This window comes from Paramisgurnus dabryanus, chromosome 7 (assembly GCF_030506205.2).
Source record: "Paramisgurnus dabryanus chromosome 7, PD_genome_1.1, whole genome shotgun sequence".
NCBI classification, from domain to species: Eukaryota; Metazoa; Chordata; class Actinopteri; order Cypriniformes; family Cobitidae; genus Paramisgurnus; species Paramisgurnus dabryanus.
Window position 1 is genome coordinate 32,778,244 of NC_133343.1, and position 22,875 is coordinate 32,801,118.

Here is a 22,875-nt window from a genome sequence, read left to right on the forward strand (position 1 = left end):
TAGGGCCTGAATATACAGTGGGGTCACAAAAAATACCCCTATTTATAATTGTGGGGTCACATATATACTTTGAAATACTCTTTGTTTGGCTTTATTTATTGTAACAAATAATTATACACTTATACAGCATCCTTCATATATAGACGGTTTCAGCAGTAACAACATAAACAAGTGGCTGTCGTGGTCCACACGTAACTTCTGGTAAACTCCGCTAAGAATACATAACAACAAAGTTCTTTAAACGTAGTTTATTTATATAACAAGCAAAAAACAACACGTAGATTTCCTAGAAAACCAAAACATTTAATGAACAATGAAATGTGTCTCAATGAAATCAAAAGAAATCTGACGTTTTGTTCAAAAATAAATAAAATACTTTTTATAGTGATCTGCATTTTACATAGCTTTCATGTACAAAATGAATAAAATTTTACTTTAAATATATTAAAATGTATTTCAGACACTGAAATATATAGTGTAGAATAATAATCCATATACCACGGGGATGTTGAATGCTTTATTCTGATTGGTTGAGAAACCTTCCACAGGTATGCATTATTTTTCGATAAATGCACACCAAACCTGTCTTAAAATAACCACCAGAGCAATGTCTGTGGTAACTGTGGTATAAGCAGAATAATTGACTTCCGCCCTTTAAAATTATTTGAAAATAATGCATTATTTTTAGTAATTCAATGGCCCGTCATCAATTATTCCTTACATAAAGCATCTATGGAGTGGTTTCCCGGACAAGGTTTAGATAAATCCAGGATTACGCCTTAGGTATATTAGGACATAGTATTTCTTGCCAACAAACCTTACAAAAAACATTACTGGTATGCATCTTGAGACAAAACAATAGCACTGATATATGTTAAGATCTGTCAGTACAAGGTGTTTTTAAAGGCATCTGAAACATTTAATTCTTGGACTAGGCTTAAGATCTCTCTGGGAAACCACCTCTATATGTGTTTGTTTGATAAAATAATTTCTGTATATAGTGAATAAAGTGTATAAAAAGTTGAATTGTGTACAGTGCCCAAATCAGCTCTATTACGGCACTTGTCATACACAGAAGTCACCAGTAGGATGCAGCATAGAGCTCTGTCAGAGAGGTGTACAAACAGGTCACCCTTAAATCATGGTAGTCAAAGTCATGCAGTAAAAACCATGAATAGTATATAGTTTGTCCATCTAAGTGTGAGTGTAACTAAATTCACCATGTACTCCGTTATAATTTGGCCCTGAAGCTGTAGTGGCTCATTGCAATGAGGTCGCTGTTGGATGCTGCTGAAAAAATCTTTTTAATGACAAAAACATTTGTTAGTATTTTGGCATTGTTTTTTTATACATGCTAAGATGTCAACTATACCATATGGTGGCAAACAAAGGTTACAAATACTGCACTTTCTTTTGGATCTAATGATGTAAAATAAGTTTCTCCATCTGAATCTTAAGTATTGCATCTGGTTTATAGATCCATACAGTTTCAGTCTACTAAAGCTTTGAGAAAACAAGTATACAATTTCAGATTCAGTATGTTAATGCAATCAAATTTTGTTTGCAATGATCTTTCGAATTTGAGCTTCTGCTTCCATGTGATGTAAAAGCTGGATTTATAGAGAGGTAGTTCATTTAATATTAAAAAAGCTATCACTGCATTTAAAGACGTCCGTTTCCCGGTCTTGCATCCAAAGATAGCCTACAATCATTTTCTGACAGTGTATTTTATTTTCAGCATGATCAACACACAGTGTGTTTACCACTATTGCGTGCGACACACTTTGCACTAACGTGTGTCGCAGCCGTCGAAGCCTCCGACTCAATAGGTGTTATCATCGTACAGTCTGCATGCTTGTCGTACACAAGTTTAAACAATCCATGTCGCACACTGTGATTGGATCTTATAGGAGTGCAAAAATCCTGCAGTGTATCCTGGGCTTTAAAGGATTAGTCCATTTTCTATCCTGTTAATTTACTCACCACCATGTCATCTAAATTGTTGATGTCTTTCTTTGTTCAGTCGAGAAGAAATTATGTTTTTTGAGGAAAACATTCCAGGATTTTTCTCACTTTAATGGACCCCAACACTTATTAGTTTTAATGCAGTTTAAAATGGCAGTTTCAAAGGAATCTAATCGATCCCAAACAAGGCATACGGGTCTTATCCAGCGAAACGATTGTCATTTTTGGCAAGAAAAATAAAAAATATGCACTTTTAAACCACAACTTCTCATCTTCCTCCGGCTGTAAAACGAGCCAGTGCGACCTCGCATTGCATTATGATGACGTTGAAAGATCACGTGTTACATATATGAAATGCACATTTGCGGATCAATTTAAACAATAAACTGACTCAAAGACATTAATTTGAATAATTCGACATACAACAACGTCGGAACGGTCCTCTTTCTCAACACTTGTAAACAATGGGGCGTAGTTTTGATACGTCATCTGTGACCTCTTGACGTCATTACGCAATTACGTGAGGTTGCGCTGGCTCATCACACAGCCGGAGGAAGAGGAGAAGTTATGGTTTAAAAGTGCATATTTTTTATTTTTCTAGCCAAAATTGACAATCGTTTCACTAGATAAGACCCTTATGCCTCGTTCGGGATCGTTTAGATTCCTTTGAAACTGCAATTTTAAACTGCATTAAAACTATTGAGTTTTGGGGTCCATTAAAGTCCATTAAAATGAGAAAAATCCTGGAATGTTTTCCTTGAAAAAATGCATTTTTTCTCGAATGAACAAAGAAAGACATCAACATTTTGGAAGACATGGTGGTGAGCAAATTATCTGGATTTTTTTAAGAAAATTGACTAATCCTTTAAGACAAAACTCCCCAAGTCTTCTGAAGCCAAACATGCTTTTGAGGTTCAGACTGGCCACTTTTTGGTGTTTTGACAGACGCAGTCCTTATTCACCTTTATTGATATAGTGTTAAAGAGCTTTGTGTAGCATGAAACAAAGTCATGCGAGATTGGAAAGACGTGATGGTGAGTAAATGGCAGGTTTTAGACTAAACGGTTGCTAATGATTGTCTGAATATCTGAAGTAAAAATCAATTACCAATCAGCTAATTGATTAAGCACACACTTCAATACTTCAGAATCAGAACCGTCTGTGTGACCTTTAACCTCAGAGGTCTTTAAAAATGACTTGTAAAGGTTACAAAGAGTTAAATTTATGCTTTACTAGCTACTGTGCTTAACATGCATTTACAAATTGTTATTCATTTTTATTACTTCACATTCAAATTCTACTCAGACACTATCCTAACATCCTTCCATCCTGCTTTGATAAAGATATTATTGAAAACAACTGAAAGCTTTCTCAATGCAATATCAGGAATGAGGCTATGAAGTTATTTTTAGGACTCAGAAAGAAATTCAAGATTTAAACACCTATTTTTAAATAACTTTGCATTGATGAAAATAAATAAGTGTGTTACGAACTCCTGAACACAGAGCCCAACATATGAAGTCACTTAAAAATGTAAGTAGTTTTGAATGCATGATGGAAATGTTATGAAATGCATTCGCAAACAATCCATTTGATGCTGTACAGTGACGGGTCCGTGTACGTTCACCGAGAATGATTTCTATAGCAGCGAGTCTCTGGGGAAATTTACACAGACTCGCTCAAGGCATGTTCAAGCAGATTTATTTGTTAAGCAATTGAAGTGTGTGTTGTAGGTGACATAGTCAGCACCTCTGCATTTATAAAATGAAAGACATGAAGTATGTGTTGTTGCTGTTGATGTTAACACAAATAATTAATGTCTCACAGCATCCTAGAAACCATCCTAGCAACTGCACAGCAATGCACTGACATTTGTTTTTCATACTGTTAAGGATCCAAGAAAATGCAAACATGAAATCTGAGAGCTTATGTAATAGTTTTGGATAATAGCAACATGCATTGTTCTGTAACATAATAGAGATATACAGTTTTTTTAATGATGCACAAAGAAGAGAAACAGGCTGACACTGCTATACTTGATGTAGTCTTTATTAACATGTCATCTTTATGTCCTAATTGCTCCCTGAGTAGTAATTAACATAAATTACTGACAACCGAACGATTAAAAAAAGACTTTCACAGCATCACGTACATCACCTCGGATGCCACATGAATAATAAACTCCTTATTTCGTTTTTCTGGAGAAAATGTTAGCGTGACATGCCCGACATGGCAGGGTTATATTCACGTTATCATGTAATTTATCTCCAATTCACCAAAATCTACAGGTACACAACAATCCGATGTTCGCCCGTCATGCAGGTTTTGAGACGTCATCTACTTAAAGGAGGGGTGCATGATCAATGAAAGCCCATGTTGATATTTGAAATCACCTAAACAAACACGCCCCTACCCCAATAGAATGTGGACCCGCCCCACACATACGCAACCCAGGCAATGATGTCAGTTAGTTGACACGCCCCTTACTGCTGATTGGCTACAAGTGGTTTTTGGTACACGCCCCGACTCCCTGTTCCAAAGTGTTTTTCAAAAATCATGCACCCGCCTTCAAGTTCGTCATCTTACTTAAGTTGTGCCTCGTCTGCTAGCCACCATCGCCTTATTTTTTTTGTTAAATTGGTGCATGTGTGGGAATTGGATCATTCTGATTGGCTGTTCGGTACAGCTAACCAATGAACAAGAAAAATGAAAGTGACGCAGAAAGCAAACTGCAATGCACAGATCTCTCATTCCAATACATAAATATTACGGTTATATCACAAATCCGATTTGGGTGAAACTGGTTTCAGCTGGAAACTGGTTCAACTTGGTTTTCCGCTTTGAGTAAAAACATCAAATAGCACACAGTTAACGATATCCATTGACTTCCACAGTATTTGTTTTTCCTACTATGGAAGTCAATGTATACCGTCAAATGTGTGATTCTTATAATTTTTCTAAATATATTTTGTGTTCAGAGTAAGAAAATTATGAGTAAATTATGACTGAAATTTTTTTTGGGGTGAACTGGGCCTTTAATAGTGCATTCATACCAGACGTGAATGAATTGTTATAGTGTGTTTATATGTTAAGTCAATGCAACGACGCAATAGACATCCTGCGGCGTGATTCGCACAAATGACGAGGCGCGAATTGAGCGTTTTGGGCGTTTGACGCATGATTCGCGCAAATCAGGCGAGTTGAAAAAAAAAATCTGAATTTTGGCGGATATTTGCCAATCAGGAGTTAAACCATCAGGAGCTTGCTCTAGTTGTTACATGATTACAACCTTGTGAGCGGAGGCAGAAACAACATTGGAGAACAAAATCATTGTCGCTGTATGTGGACCCCCGGAGCTGTACGACACATGTTTGTTCTTTTATAGAAACACACTGAAAAAAATTATTCATTCAATTTACTTAAATTTTTAAGTTAATTTATTTAACATATAAACAAAAAAATTACAAAAAAAAAACTTTTGTTAAATGTAGCTTAAATAAATTGATTGCAACCACTTCTACGTACCTTTAAAAATGGAGTAAACTGAATGAATCATTGTTTCCATCCCAGTTTCACGAAATTTCGTTATATAGTCACGTAATTTTTTGATTTGTTTTTCGTGATATTATCAGGAATTTCCGCGCTTTTTCATGATCGTATAACAAATTGCTGTTTTCGTGTGATTATCACAAATAGGTTACTCAACTGTTTTGTCCTATTTTCTTACCATTGTCGCTTCGGTTTAGGGTTAGATTTACATAAAATGACATCCCTACCCAACTGTAACCCTAACGTCAGGCGACATTTAAAAAATAAATCAGAAAAAATAGCATAAATCATTTTTAAGTGACATTCTAATGCAAGCACCAAATCTAACCCTAAACCGAAGAAACAATGGTTTAAAAATAGGAAAAAGCAGTTGAGTAACCAATACGTGATAATCACCTGAAAACAGGAATTCATTATACGATCATGAAAAAACGTGGAAATTCGTGATAATATGGGTCACTCACCTCCAAGTGAGTGAGGAGGTCAGACAATCTGGTTTGTTGTAAAAAACCCTCTATATTCAATTTGAGCTATATATATATTGAATATAGAGGGTTTTCACTTCATTTGCATGTGAAATTCGCGTCATTCGCGTGTGAACTCAGACATTTATATATATATATGTCTGATTTCACACGCGAATGACACGAATTTCACATGCAAATGAAGTGAGTTAACTCAATGGGCACTATTTTAACGATCTGAAACGCAAGTGCGAAGCGCAATGCGCAAGTGACTTTGTGGGCGGATCTTGGGCGCTGTTGCTATTTTCCCAGCGGGAGAAATAACTCTTGCGCCAGGCGCAAATTAATAAGGGGTTGGTCTGAAGTAGGTTTATTATTCATAGGTGTGGTTTGGGCGTAACGTCAAATAAACCAATCAGAACGCTATCCAACATTCCCTTTAAACGCAAGGGCGCAAGTTCCATGGCGGGTTGCTATTATTATGACGGATTTACCAGGCGCACGCCAGGAGCGGTTCACAGCCGAGAAGTCCGACGTTCTTGTAAGAGCAGTCAAAGACAGAGAAGTTGTTTTGTATGGGGATAGGAGAAACCCGCCCAAATCAGCGTAGGTTAAACAGGCGTGAGAGGAAATAGCCACAATTGTCTCATCAGCTGGCATCCCCATCGTTGCGCCAAGCGCTACAGTGATGTCAGGAGACGGGGATATCCCAAGCTTGCCCGCATAAATCGGGTATGCCGTGTAACGGGAGGTGGATCTGCCTCTACACAGGACCTGACGCCAGCAGAGGACATCGCTGCGTCCACCCTCACCGCTGAAAGGGTTTGGGGGCTTTGAAATCGGACCCAAGAAACGCAAGCAAGGTCCAACCCCAAAGTACTCTTACAAATCAAGTTCATTTACATTAAGGTTACTTATGAAAATATTTTAATCGTTATTTGCATGATAATTTTTTAACGCAGCCACACAAAATAAATAAAAACTATTACCACAATGCTGACCACTATGATTCCCCTTATCTCATGTGTTAATATTTTTTATTGTAACAATTTATGATTTGCAAAAATAACTGTTGCATCTGTGTAGATTAGATAAGTGTGTGCGCGTTGTGCACGCTATACATTATGGTCAAGCATGCGCCCTTAAAATAGCATAATGAACAACGCGCAACGCGCCACTGACTTTAGACTAGTTTTTTTTTGTCAGTGGCGCAATTGTTTTTTGAAACTGCAAAATAGCATCAGGGATGGTTTGCGCCGCAACACGCCTCCTTTTTGGCGCTGAACCGCCCAGGGAGCGCAAGTTCATTCCCTAGTTTGCCGACGTGCGTCTGTTGAGCCTGATTTGTGCCTGTTGGTTCTGTTTATCTCGATCTTTTGAAATGTTTTAATTTTGCATCCTTTTAAACAATTATTTTATTAATTTTAGCGTCAGTCATAACTCACACCTGCAGCAGCCATAAAGAGGCAGTCGTTACTTCCCAAAACAAGTCAACAATGAAACAGTTGAAAAGGGTTACACGGTTCCATACTTTCTCATTTGAAGGTGCATTAGCAATTGTATAGGGCAGGCTGTATCTTAACATCATGAAGGGAAGTGGGGGGCTTTAAATAAATAAACTGACTTAAAAACAATTACAGTTGATCAATAAGTGCCGAAGAGTACTGAAAAATAGATGTTTTTTTCTGAAAAATCACCTGATTCTTACTGATTGATCACACGTGTTTCTTAATCACCTCTGGTGTTCTTATAATCTAATCTAAGTAATGAAGTAATGTGTTTGGGTTAACCCACACACACCCACATACTTACTTTCAAACCAGCATTGGGTCAGAAAAAGATGATCTTGGGTTGAAATTTAATATATGATGGGTTGTTGTAACCCAAAATGATGCGTTATTTTAACTCATTGTTGTGTCAAACAGACTTTTTTGGGGTTCATTTAACCATCGTCTTGGTTTGTCCCTTTTTGACCCAACGCTGGGTTGAAAACAACCCAGCTTTTTTTTAGACATAGTTACTGTTTTTCTCAGGACATGAACTGAGGCTCGACACACTTAACGGTCAGTCTTTCTTTATTTTGGTACGATTTAAGATTAGCAGCTGATATAAGATAGGAAAAAGGCGACATCGTCCTCCGAGCCCCAATTTCTATATTAACTGGCAGGAGGCTGCTCCAATTTCATCAATCTAGGTTGAAATGTACTGCAGAAAACCGATGGCACTCTTAAAATGAGTGCCAAGAACTTATTGTTGGCACTTAGAGAAAGGAACAGAGAATTTCTTCCCGAGCCATCACATAATAATAGAATATAGTGGGCTTATATATGTCGGATTTCAAAACTGGATGTCACGTTTACTTTAAAATATTGTTAAAAGAATCGGCTCAGGTTAATGTGAAATATGGAATGGAAAGAGTTTAAAATAGATATATTATAATAATAATAGGAGTCTGTTTTGTATAATGAGCTATAGCTTGGTTTACCATGTAATGCTGCAATAACTGCATTGTATATTGCACACATGCATATTTTTTTATTGAATTTTAAAATATATATTATTCAGCAATTCGAAAAAGCTATATATTTACTCTTATCCATCTTTGTCCTAAATCGTTAATGCTTATACCCTATACATGCCAACCCTGCAGACCACTCTGAGATAAATTATGGTAGGAAGTCATTTGTAAATTGCTTTCTGAGTCAGCATGTCCTGGTGATATTAATTCACACCACACCGCTGGTACACAGCTGGCTGTGTTATTCGCTTCTCTCGCACTGGTGTTGCTGGAAAATAGAGACAGACCGTATGCATCGTGTCCTTGAATACGCAGAAAAACGACCCAGTAAGTGAGCAGGCACCGACAAATGAGGTCACCACAGGAACAAGAGATTGTGGCCTAAGCAGGTGTTTGTGAGACGTACAGCATCTGGTGTGACTGACTCTCAGGTGAAAGCTTGTATTTAAGCTTGCTTATATCGTCCTAATCTGTATCTCCATACATATCAAAAACACAATGCTGGTCCGAAATCACTTGCATGCTTGAGTTTATATATATAAATATATAAACACTCTAAAAAATGCTGGGTTATCTCAGTGTTGGGTCAAAAAAGGATGAGCCCAGCCGTTGGGTTATTAACCAGTCCCTCCAGAAAAACGCAATTATGCGATCGCATGATTTAATACATAATTAACCAAAGTCCGCATATTTATACGGTTGCCGCATTTTTTTAAATACACTGTAAAAAATTTCCCTGTAAAATAACAGTAAAGAGCTGGCAGCAGAGACGCCAGCAGTATACTGTTATTTTTACGGTATTTATACGTAAAATGACTTTACGGTAGTAGTCTGTAAACCAGAAAAACTGTATTGTTCTGTATTTATATAATTAACAGTAAAGAGCTGGCAGCAGAGACGCCAGCAGTATACCGTTATTTTTACAGTATTCATATGTAAAATGAATTTACGGTAGTAGTCTGTAAACCAGAAATACAGAATACTTCTGTAGTCACACTGTTAAATAATTTCACAGTCTAATACAGTAAAAAATAAATGCATTTTTCTGTGATTTATTTAGAAACTAAAATAATATTGTTTAGGTTTAAAGTAACAACCTAAACAATATTATTGTAATTTCCAAATAATCACAGAAATATGCAGCATTTTTGAAATAACATAAATTTAGTCTCTAAAAATTCTTCATTGATATTTAAAATATCAGTCTCCCATGAACTTGCCCAATGAATTCCCAGGGCTAAAGACAACTGCTTAAGATATGCATTATTGTGAATATTATGCAAAATAAGCAACAAAAACTTTCAAATCAAACACCTTTATTTCAAAGAGAAATGTCAATGTCAAAATGAATACAAAAAAGGAAAGAAAATAAATCCTGTTGGACAATGTTGAAAAAGCTTTCTAGTAGTAAACAGAAACAGTAGTTTCTTGCTTTAGACTATGGCAATAAACGTACGTTCTTAAATTGCTCGTCAGAGACTGCCCCTAATCCTAACCAAATGTGAAGGGCATAACCTATAGTTTACTTTTTGAAAACATACCTAAGGCCATTTTGAAACTATTATAGTACAGTAGAACATTTTGTCAGGATGTATCAATAATAAGCATAAAAAACATTTAGGATGAAACCGTATAGGCACATGTGCCACTGCAAGCTAGACTTGCAGGTTACCTCTTAAAATTGTCCTGTGAGGTAGGTTTGTGTTTTTACATCTTAGTTCTTGTGGATCCAGAAGAGACGATCATCACTTTAGTAGCCGCTGTTCCTCTCTGCAGCATTATTCCAGTGCTGCCACTGTCAAAGAACAAAAAACAATCATACTCATAAATAAACTAAACAATCACGAATGTAAAGTATAAACTCCAAGCAAATGCTTATAAAGTTAAAAATACCAGTATAATTGTGGCAATGCCAGACTGTCAAAAAAATGAGAGAAAGATTATATACTCACCGATCTATATGAAGTTCCATTAAAAAGTCAAGGAGATTCTTCAGTAGCATGGCCACGTGTGTATTTAACTGCAGAAGACGACTTCTGGACGATCACACCTTTCTTCTTAGAGACAATCTTGTCTGATGATTTTGGCATTTGTTGGGATTTATATCAATGAAGTGCCTAAATCAAAAGCAATTAATTGTTTTTTTGTCTTTCGTCATTGCACAAATTGAGTGGATTTAAAGGAATAGTCTACCCTTTTGCCATATTAAACTATGTTATTACCTCAACCTAGACAAATTAATACATACCTATCTTTTTTCAATGCGTGCACTGTACAACATGTTGTGAATGTGTTAGCATTTAGCCTAGCCCCATTCATTCCTATGGTACCAAACAGGGAAGCCACCAAACACTTCCGTGTTTTCCTTATTTAAAGACTGTTACATGAGGAGTTATACCAGTAAGTATGGTGCCACAAAATAAAACTTTTTTTTTGTACCATAGGAATGAATGGGGCTAGGCTAAATGCTAACACATTCACAACACGCTGTACAGTGCACACATTGAAAAAAGATAGGTATGTATTAATTTGTCTAGGTTGAGGTAATAACATAGTTTAATATGGCAAAAGGGTAGACTATTCCTTTAATGACATCAAATGGAATTATAATAAAGTCTATACCGTGTGTGTGTGTGTGTGTGTGTGTGTGTGTGCGTGCGTGCGTGCGTACGTGCGTGTGTGCGTGTGTGTGTGTGTGTAGGTGTTGAGGCTTGAAATGTACAGTACTAATTCCATTTTATGCATAAAATACAAACACATTAATTTAATTGTATATATCTATATAATGATGGCAGGGATTGAAGGGGTTTACCTCTGAATGAATTCCAGAGGGCAGGCTGTCTCATCTTGATACTGAAGGCTGAAAATGTAGTAGGTTGCAAACATAGCAGCAAGTCCAATTGCAAATGTTGGTGTGATACCCTCAGAGCCCTTAAAGGTGATCATCCAACCCTTAATTGTGACTTGCCTTGTTGCACTTGAAACTTAACAACATGGAAATACTTGTTACCTTGTGTAAACATTTGTAAACTCAAGATGAATGGATAAAATATACAATGTGTCTATCAATGATTCTAAATTAAATGTATATTACCAGGTATCAGGCGAGGACTTGCAGGAAGACTGAGAGTTGTCTCAACGTCAGCTGCAGTGGCAGATACCTGAAGGGAACAAATACATTATCCTTACCATAATAAGATTTTTAAGAAGAAAATTTATAAAAAGGACAATAATTAGTAAACACTAGGTGGAATGTAACCAAGACGTGAACGAGGTACCTACAATCAAACTTCTAAATAGATTTGACATTCAAAATTTAAAGGGTAACAATTTATCTTTTTAACTCCATGTTGTCACACGTAGCTTACATGCAGCTTCCTTTGAACCAAAAAAATATTTACACCTCTCTTTTTACATATGTAGTAGTACTCCCACAAACTAGTACACACATTGCATTCACAAAGAGTCCAGAAAGACACCAATTTGGCGTTTAAAAAGAAAAATGCAAAGCCTTGACTATTCAACTTTAACCAAACTACAATTAGCTTTATTTTCTTGTTAACTGTTTGTAAAACACTTTTCATTAAAAGTCGACACAAACAAAATAAAACTCACCAAAACCATCTTGGATAGTCGATGTTCAAATAATCCTATGGTTTGGTTAAAGTAAATTTTTTAATAAGTGTTGTTTCTCAAATTCAGAAGTAGCCTACGGCTAACTTTACCAAAATTAAACAAAATACCACTCAAAAGTAATATTGTTTTGGCTATTCAAATCTAAGCCTCACTGTTCAATGACATGTTTAAATCCCTAGCAAGAGAAGCTTCTATCAGTTGATAAGCATTTTTGGCAATATGAATAAGATTTGAATTACCGTTTCATTTGTAGATGCAAGACCCGATCAATTGGTTGAAGAACACTTGAGAATGTGCAGCACGTCATCTAAATTGTACGTCCTCTTCTGGAAAATCTCCAATCCAAATAATGGTTCCCGAAATTCCATCCAGGGGTTAATGACAAATTACTTCTGTATTTTTTTAAAGAAAATTGACCAAAAGCAAAAGGCTAGCCTCAATTTATAAAACTAATATTGCTTCTGACCGTGCTCCAAATTCCCCAGTCAACATGCATTTTCGAGAAAATACTGTATTGTCCTGTAATTTAAAACATCAACTTACTGTTGAGGGCCTCTGTCTTGTTGCTCCAATTTAAGCAGCCCACAATGCATTGCTAATTACAGTACTAAACTGTTTAACATGAAAACAGTATTTTAGTGTTGAAAATTGGCTGTAAATTTACGGCAATTGCTTACAGTGTACACCGCACTTTCACCGCATAAATAGCAAATTTCTGCACGCAAAATATGCGAGGTTTGCATGATTTCATAATCCACGCATTTTCTTAACAGAAAGTAACATGTATCTTAGCAGAAAGTTGAAAAATTTTGCATTTACTTCACACAAGCGCACCCATGTCCCCTGTTGCCATGGGAACGTTAAGAAGTGACGTTATTATGAACGTGACGTGAACATCAATGAAAAACAGAAAAGGCTGCAAACTGTTTTTGCAAGTTCACGCAATTTTCAAATTGCATAAATATCCCGCATATTCCATCGCATTTTTTAAAGAAAATGTGCCGCAAGATCAAGGATTTTTGGCTGCAACAATCACAAAAAAATCTGCGTTTTTCTGGAAGGACTGATTAACCCAGAAAATGTTTTTATTTGACCAAACAATTGTGAACTACCTTTATGGTAAAATATTGTTAAAATGATAGTTTTTATTAAAATTTTTAAAATAAAAGTAAAAAATATTCAAAGCGACTTACAATGCATTATCAGTACACTGTAATAATGATATCAAATCAACATATATTTTTAACTCTTTCCCCGCCATTGACGAGATATCTCGTCAATTAAGAGAAAACGCTTCCCCGCCAATGACGAGATTTTCCGTCTTTCCACAATACCGCTATTATCCACCAGGTGGCGCCCTTTCGCAACTTTTTAAACCCGGAAGTATTGCCCTATGGCAAGCTGCTGCATGTCCGTGTCTGTTTTAAAGATCGCTCTGAATGGGATCTCTATGAAAAGTCCGTCACAAAAATTGAATTATTATTGCTTTTTGCTCAAAATATGGTGTTTTTGCAAAAACCTACCCATATTCAAAAGCTGATTACAAAAGAACCACTAAAGGTAGGATGAAACGGTTTTTTTTGTTTGAAAGCAGAGGGTCTGTTCTTTCATTTGGTATATTGTATGTTTATTTATTTAAAGAAGAACATTTTCTGGAAGGCATTAAACTTTGGTGAAAATCATGAAAAACGCTGGCGCTGGCTGGCAACTTTTTTTAAAAACGCTGGCGGTGAAAGAGTTAATGTTTGTTTAACTTAACAAATTAAGTTAAACAATTTCAACTTTTTTTTCTAAATTATGTCAACTTATCACAAGTCAAAATTTAACCCTTGTGCATTGTTCAAATTTACTATCCTTTTTTGTTGTTCGTGGATAAAACATAAATACTGATCTGATTTGAGTACTGATCAAAACTACAAAATGTTTACACAAAAAAATCCATGATTTTACATTTTAAATTGCCAAGTTCATAAGTGATGTTATTGATTTGGGGGAAAAACACAAAATTACTGATTTTCAAATGTAAAAATTTATTGTGGACTGGATTTTTTTAAAACCTTTTTCACAGTCTTGGGCATGTCAACAATTAGTAAAAACATTGGCTTTTAGCATTGTTAGTTTTTGTGCAGCATTAGATTTTTTTCTTTCCCTCATTTACTGTTTTCGCCCGATTGACTTCCATTATAAAGAAATTTTTTGATTGCAAAGCCATGAAATCATATCATCATGCATTCTTGATTGTTGGTGGTTTTTACTTTTGCAAAGAGGTAAATGTGTAATTTTTCACCATATGGCACCATTAACCCTTAAGTAGGCATGTGCAAAAGTGCAAAAACAAAGCTTAGATGTAATGCATTTTATACCGTACAAACTGTATATTCTATTCTATTCCCTTCCCCTAACCCAAACCCTAACCCCAACCATCACAAAAAACGTTCTGCTACCTTAGATGTTTAATAAACATCATTCGGTTTGATTTATAAGCTTGTTTCCTCATGGGGACCTCAAAATGTCCCCACAAGGGTAAGCCTACTAAAGGGTTAATGGCATTGGTGCCACATAGTGATAAAGAGTAAAAATGACAAATTTTACCTCTTTGCAAAAAGAAAAACTACCAACAATCAAGAATGCATGATTTTAAATGTCGTTATAATGGAAGTCAATGAGGCAAAAACCGCAAAGGACATGCCCGAGACCGTGAGAAAGGTAAAAAAAATATCCAGTCCACAATCACTTTTTACATTGAAAATGGGTCATTTTGTGTATCACTTATGAAGTTGGCAATTAAAGAGTTAAAATCATTGAATTTTTGTAAACATTTGGTAGTTTCAATCAGTACTGAGGTTAATTTCCAGATTTATGCAAAAAATTGAAATAAATATTAATCTGATACATTTTTACAGGAGTTTAATTTAGTGGATGTTTTTATCCAGGAACAACACACACTGTAAAAAGTGTTTCTGTGCCTTAGTAGATTTAACAAAAATAAATTGAGTAAACTGTATTAAAAAATTTTAATTCTTGTTTTTTTAATCAAAATATGAGTTAAAATAAAAAAAAATTGGAATAAATTGATTAATTCTAAATGAACACATTATTGAGTAAATTCAACTTAATTTTATTATGTATAATCGATTTAAATTTGTAAGAAAGAAAATAACTTAATAATTTTGTGTTAAAACTACATGAATTATTTTAGTAAACACAACTAACTAGGCAGTGGACTTGCAGTTCCCAGCATGCTTTGCATGGGACTGCATTGGGAGAGTGAAATTTGAATTGAAACTTTTTTGTTTTGTTTTTAACTAAAAAGAAAGACTTGTTAAGTGTTTGATGTTCATTTATATTCGATATTTGAAAGAGTTTCTGTTTCTTCTTTGAGTTTTGTAGTTACCATTGTTCAGAAGACTGGTGCTTGTGCATAGACTGCATACTGAAGTATGTTGCGCTTTACAGCTGCCCAAAAAGAAACTGAGTGGGTGCGTTGTTTGAATAAACGTTTCTAGCCCTCATCTCAGGGCATAAAAACAACAACTAACCATAAATATGTTACCTGTACCAAGAAAAGTAGGTTTATCTAACTGAGTAATACTAGTACAATTAGTTAACTCAACTCAATTTTATTGCATTCATATTAAGTAATGTTAGTGTGTTCAATATACTTAAAAAAGGTTGCAAGTTGACTCAACCTAAAACTTCCCATGCAGTCACTTGCCTCACTTTTTATAAGTTAGATCTAGGTATTACTTTTTACAGTGCAAAAGGGTAATACATTTGTCTACGGTATATGGATAAGTTTTTGAAAAATTTCAAAGCATTTTCTCAAAATATGTGTCAATATAAGATTTGTCACCCAAAATCACTCAATTTGCTGAAACAAAGACAAAGTTGTGCCCAAATTACAACCCATAGTGGATGAAAACATCACCAACAACACAATGTTAAAAAAGTAGGTAGAATTGACTTGCATATTAAGTTAAATGTAATGTCTCAAATTTAAATGTCAGTCTTCTGCAAAATAAAGTATTTAGAACTTTGTATACATTGTAGTCTTTACTTTACACACTTCGTAGGCTTCGTAGATGACAATTATAGGTAGTTCAATAAGAAAATGTTAATTATCTCTCATTACCAAGTCGCTTTTTGACAGCGTCTGCTAAATGAATAAATGTAAAATATGCATGAGAGTGTATTTTTAGGAAAGAGTAACAGAGGTAATGAAGGTCTACAGTCATGTGCTTTGCTTATATTAAGCGCAGGTGGCTACTACACATCTGTCAGCGCTTTTTTAGGTCAGTCTGATGCATGATTCTGTGAAGCTGCTGTATATGTGTATGTGTGTGAGTAATGTATTTTAAACCGGTGTGTGTCTGTGCTTATGAAGGAGCTCCCATTCAGTCATCATGGTGAGGAGGTCATTTGGTGAAGAGCATAATTTGTGCATACGATGGATATTATTTGTTGACTAATAGCATATAGAACTTGTGCCAAATATGACGCTGACCAAATGCATTGTGTGTCTATAGCACATGAATGAAGAAGATTGAACATTTTCTTGAGAACAGCATTGGTTACGTTGTTTATGCTATTCTGGTCCAGAGGCTGTTTCAATATAAGTCACTGGGATATTAAAAGAGTCAGATAGATGTTACGAAATAAAATAAGTGAAAGAACAGGAAGAATTGGGTCAACATAAAAAAGTAAATCAAATGAATAAAAAATCAACACGAGCCGCTTTTGGCCGAAAAGCTTTCTAGAGATGTGGAGAGGAGAGATGCTTAAGAGAGCGATGATAGAGAAAAGCGACTCACAAAGACGACTCAATGTCAAATGAGACCAGACTACAACATCTGCACTTAAGAAAAGAACTATGAAACCTTACTTTCTTCTTCTAACATCAACATGGAGTGAGAGAGAGAGAGAGAGAGAGAGAGAGAGAGAGAGAGAGAGCTCGACCTTTACTGTAGACAGGGATTGTAAGTGTAAATTACACCGGAATGATTTATGTTAGCACCTCTCCGAAATCCCACAACATCAGCAAGCTCTCAACACCCAGATACAAGCGGACCACTCGCTCCCCTTCTTCTTCCATTCCCACCGCGATGCCATGAGGACATATCGATACAGACATCTTCATTTTGTCCAGCCCATGAATTGTATCTCTTGGGTCTCTATTTAATTGCTTCGTGCTGTTTGTTGTCAAGATACACACACACACACACACACACACACACACACACACACACACACACACACACACACACACACACACACACACACACACACACACACACACACAAACTACATAATTGCAGGGTGATTACCTCTGTAAATGTGAAGGGTCATGGCAGGCATGGAGGGGAAAGGGGTAAGAAAACAACAACAATGCATTAATCATCGTATTTAAACTTCCTTATCTGTGTCACTTCCTCAATGCATTCATTTCAGTGTGCAATGAAGTCAGCTGCAGTTTGTCGCTTAATACTGCTTAGTATATACTATATATAATTTCACTTTTATTTTTAATATATAGTATGCAAGGCACAATTCAATGGGGCGGTTTCAGACATGTATCAGACTAGTCCTACACTAAAATAAATTTAAGAGCTTTCCAAGTTGAAAACAACTTGCATATCTTCAAATACATCAGTGCCCTTTGTTTTGCCTCAAAATGCACACAAGTAATGTTTTTTGTAAGGCATTTTGTTAAAACTAGTTATAACTAAGGTCTAGTCCTGGCTTAAGCTAATCCCTGTCCCCATTATGTTGCAAATTATGTTTCAAAAAGTAATATGCATTAGAATTGTGTTATATTTGCATCTTTGGTTACTGTGTTTACTTGATGTCTAATGTAAAATCAGAAAAACTGTATTTTTTACCTCACAAATTTGTTTTCGACAGGATACCGGATGCTGTTGTCCCGTGGAGAGGTATATCACAGCGGGACACACACTGATTGCACACACAGTTTGTCTGTGTTTATTTTAAAGATCTTTCAAAGAACGTGTTTAGTTTTTCCAGCCTGGTTTCACCGGTAAAGAGCAACTATGGTCCAATTTACATTTTTAATTTCCTTCGGTGTGTAAGTGTGTATTAGTACATGTTAACGATATGCAAAAGATACAAACCCCAAAGTAAATGATGAGACGAGTTATCGTCTCCAACGTAAATCTCTTTTTTTAGACGACAATAAACACGGATTGTAGGCAACAGTTTACTTCCTGGGATTGGTGATATAGACAAGACTGACATTATCATAATTCCTCCCACTGTGACACACAGCCTGTAAGTTAACTCCTGTTAGCATTGCATTGTGAGCGAATCTTCCAAACATGGTAAGGAGCGTAACATTTCCTGCTGACGTCAGAGATATTCAGGCCAATCACAACATACAGATTAGCTGGCCAATCAGAGACACAGAGCTTTTCAAATCTGTGCGTTTCAGGAAGAGAGAGAATCCTACAGCTACAAAAATGTACGGTATGTTGATTTTTTTTTTTTAACATAAACAACGCAAATACATGCTAAATCGTACAATGTAGACGTATTTGCAACATTTACTCGTAACATTATTACATTTTTACAGCTACAAAATGTAAAACATTTACAAATCTTTCATACTATAAAGATTGCTGTATAGTTTCCCTTTAACCATTTTATCGATAATGTGTAACCCTACCCAAACCCTTTCCCTAAACCCAAATGCTTTTAAAACAAAAAATAAAAAAACCTAATGTATTTTTTTATATTCTGCAATGTAATGGACAGAAATATGTAGGAAAAATTTAGTAACAATATAGCATTTAAAAGATATTTTACACAGCTGATAAAGTCCTACCCCTAAACCTGCCCAAAACAGTTATTTATGTACTGTTAAAAATAAAAAGCACAACAGATTTAACATTTACGGTCGCTGCCGAGAACTGGGATTAAGATCGCTGGATAAAGGGCTGAATTTGGATCTGTTCCTCACAATCGTATACATTTTAAAGATTACAGCAAATAAATAAAATGAACATTTGTTGTGAACTTTCTTGTGTTTTGGTGTAATTATTATTGCATAGGAGAATACTATATAGGAGAAAACGCATTTTGTGTGTCATGGCAAACCAACTAAATATTACAAAATGGTTAAATGATCACAGAAATGTTATGCATTTTAAGGTTTAAAGTGTAGTCTTGTTTAATATTGTGTAATTCTCTGAAAGTCATGAACATTTCATTATGTAAATAAGTAAACTATATGTGAAAATACGACTGAAAACATGTCATTAATTTAAGTAAGACACACCAATGCCTGCGATTTTAATGTTTATAAATACATCTGTAAAGCTGTTAATACATAATTAATGTATTAGTCCTGTCAACACGTTGATACAATAAATTTCAGTGTCTATGAAAACATAAGAAAATCCATGTAAAAATAAACATGTATTCTCATGAGATCGTAATGGTTGTTCATGCATCACAACTTGTGGAAAAACATTACACTGAAAAAAATTATTCATTGAATTTAATTTTTTTAAGGTAAATGGTTGCAATCAATTTATTTAAGCTACATTTATTGACACCACGTACCTTAAATTTTTTTATTAAATTCAATGAATCATTTTTTTTTCAGTGTACAAATAACTTTTTTAGTTAAGTAGAAGACTTGAGTCTTTATTTTGCTCTAAAAGGTCTGGTTTGAGTTCGGTACAGGACGTGGAAATAGGTCGACTCAAAAAGGACTCAGTCTCTCTAGAGGCAACCAAACCTAAAGTGGGCCGATTTTTAGAGGAGCTGATGGCACTGTTACAAACCTATATGGACTGAATCACATCATCAGCTCTGCAATGCACTTAAACGAATGGCCAGTACTCAGACTACAAGTCCCACAGGTAACACAACACAATAACAGACACCAGAAAAAAAGTGAGTGAGATTTTATCCACACATTGCTCAATTCACACACACACAACATAACCAGATTAAATTATTACTTTGACAAATTCAGGGAGGAGCCAACAGTTTGGGATTAAGCATTTTTGCTGTTAGTATCAGGATGCCAGTCTTAGATACAAGAAGCAAGTATAATCATAAATGCTTCATCTAACTATTGTAAAAATAGTGTAAGTGATTTTAAGTGATTCTAGTTCAATATATAACATATATACACCATCAGACTTGTTGTTTTAGAAGTTTTAATGTCCATCCGTATTTATTTTCCAATCTATTTTATTAAGATACAAACAGAAAATACAGGAAATATGTACAAAAAAATAAAGAAAATACATTTTCAATACTAAATGTCTTCTTTAGACATCGTCTGTGTTTAGTGTGACCTCTTTTGGCACTAAACACATCTTATCTAGTCATTTGAGACATTCACGCATACCGCGCCGCAGGATCGCGTCTTTGCATTGACTTAACATGTAAATCCCCACGCTTGCCACCTCTACCGTGTCTGGTGTAGGGCTGTAACGATTAATCGCGTGGCCCGTTAAAAATGCCTGTCTGAAATCGATTCTGAATCGCAAGGCTGCGATTCTGTGTTTCATGCTTGTGCGTGTACTACGGCATTTGGTCAGTAGGAAGTCCTTATCAATCTAAAATCATTATGAGTCAGAGTCGTTTATAACGTGCATTTAAAAAAGCAACACTCGTTAAACATATTTTTTATTATCATGAAAATACCTGAAACAATTTGAAGAACAGCAATATAAATATTTCCTGGAATAGCGTTTGTAATGCTAGAGGGTATGCACGTGACGTCACCTTCGGCGAAAATGGGTTACGCCCACTGAGTGGCAAAAGACAGAGCGGTAGCATTTGAGTACAGCTTGAAATCAGTGAAAACAAGGTGAAAACGTGTCTAAATGGGAAACAGCTGTTGTGCGATAGACTATACTAACAGATTAACAAGAATTCGAAGGTTTTATAGACTTTCAAAAAAAAAAGTAAATTGATCGTTCATGCCAACGTCCACAGACAACAGGTGCATTGACAAGTTGCTAGGGTCACTATCAAGCAAAGGTTTACTTAAACGTATTTTTCAAGTATTTGTATTTTATCCGTGTTTTTTTTTTGGAAAACATACATTCCAAAGCATACACTGCAAAAAATTATTTTCAAGAAAAAATTCTTAGTATTTTTGTCTTGTTTTCAGTAAAAATATCTAAAAATTCTTTAATTAAGATGCTTTTTCTTGATTAGCAAAACGACCCAAGAAAATAAGTCTAGTTTTTAGATAAAAAAATATTACATTTAAAGGAACAGTATGTAAGAAATGTATATCAATTAATCATAAAATGGCCCTGATATGTCACTAGACATTAAGAAATCATTTTCATTTCAAATACTTATATCACTGCCAACAGTGGTCTGGCCAGGATATTGTCATTTAAAAAGTGGAGTTGCAGCCCTCAACTGATGTTTATGTTGTCATTTTGTGTATTGGCCACCAGTTGGGGGATTGCAGTACCAGTTTTAGCCACATGTTTTGTTATTGCAATACCAGTTTTGGCCACAATCCTACATACTGTTCCTTTAAGTGATTTTGTGCATAAAGCAAGCAAAAAAAAAAAAATCTGCCAATAAGCACAAAATCACTTGTTTTATGCAAAAAAAAAACTTAAATGTAATATTTTTTGTCTAAAAACTAAACTTATTTTCTTGGGTCGTTTTGCTCATCAAGAAAAAGCTCTGGTGGTTATTTTAAGACATTTGTGAGGTCATGTGTGGGTTTTTCGAAAAATAATGCAGAATAAATCAGAATAAAGCATTCAACAGCCCCGTAGTATAAACAAGACTAAGGATAACTAGACACACGTGAAAGCAGGGTTAACTTACCATCAGCTACACCCTGAACTTTTGGTTGATTAACCTAAAACCTGCTTACCCTGATCATGTCTGTTCTGGGGGCACCTGATAAGAGTTAGTTCAATCAACCTCCTACTGGTAATCTTAAGTTAATGCATGCACACAGGGAATACATAAAGACATTTTCAATATCAACATCCCCGGGTATGTCACATAACCAGCTTTCTGGAATACCCCCCTGGAGACATTTAGGGTGGAAAAACATGACAAGACTACAAAGTGAAACAAATAAAAGACATGAACATAAAAAGACAAAAACACACAGAACCCTTACAAAAACAATAAAAAAATAACCAAGACTTTAAGGTATGTGTAGAAATAGTTGTTTTTAAATTCACTGGACTAACAACTATTTTACTGGCAAGAATAGCTGCAGGTTTGTGCCAAAAATATAGATAGCACATTTGTTCAGTTTAGCTCGTGATGCATGTTAAATGAAATGATCTGAGACATCACGCCTCACGCTGGGTGCGCACATACATTAAACACCTGATGGTACATGTGACTCACTGAACTACAGTGTATATGAAATACCACACAGTTTAAAACAAGAGTTTTCCCATTCCCTGCTGGAAAAACCAGCATACCAGCAAGACCAGTATATGTTGTGTTTTGGTGCTGGTTTGCTGGTGACCACCAGCATAGACCATAATTCCCATGCTGGTTTGGTGCTGGTTTAGCTGGTGGTCATAAGTATTCCAGCACCAGCATCCCATGCTGGTCATATCAGCAAGACCGGCATATGTTGTGTTTTGGTGCTGGTATGCTGGTGACCACCAGCTAAACCAGCATCAAACCATCATGGACCAGCATGGGAATTATGCTGGTTTTTAGCAGGGTTTGCATTGTGGGGTTATGTCAAATTTATGGGATTATAATCAA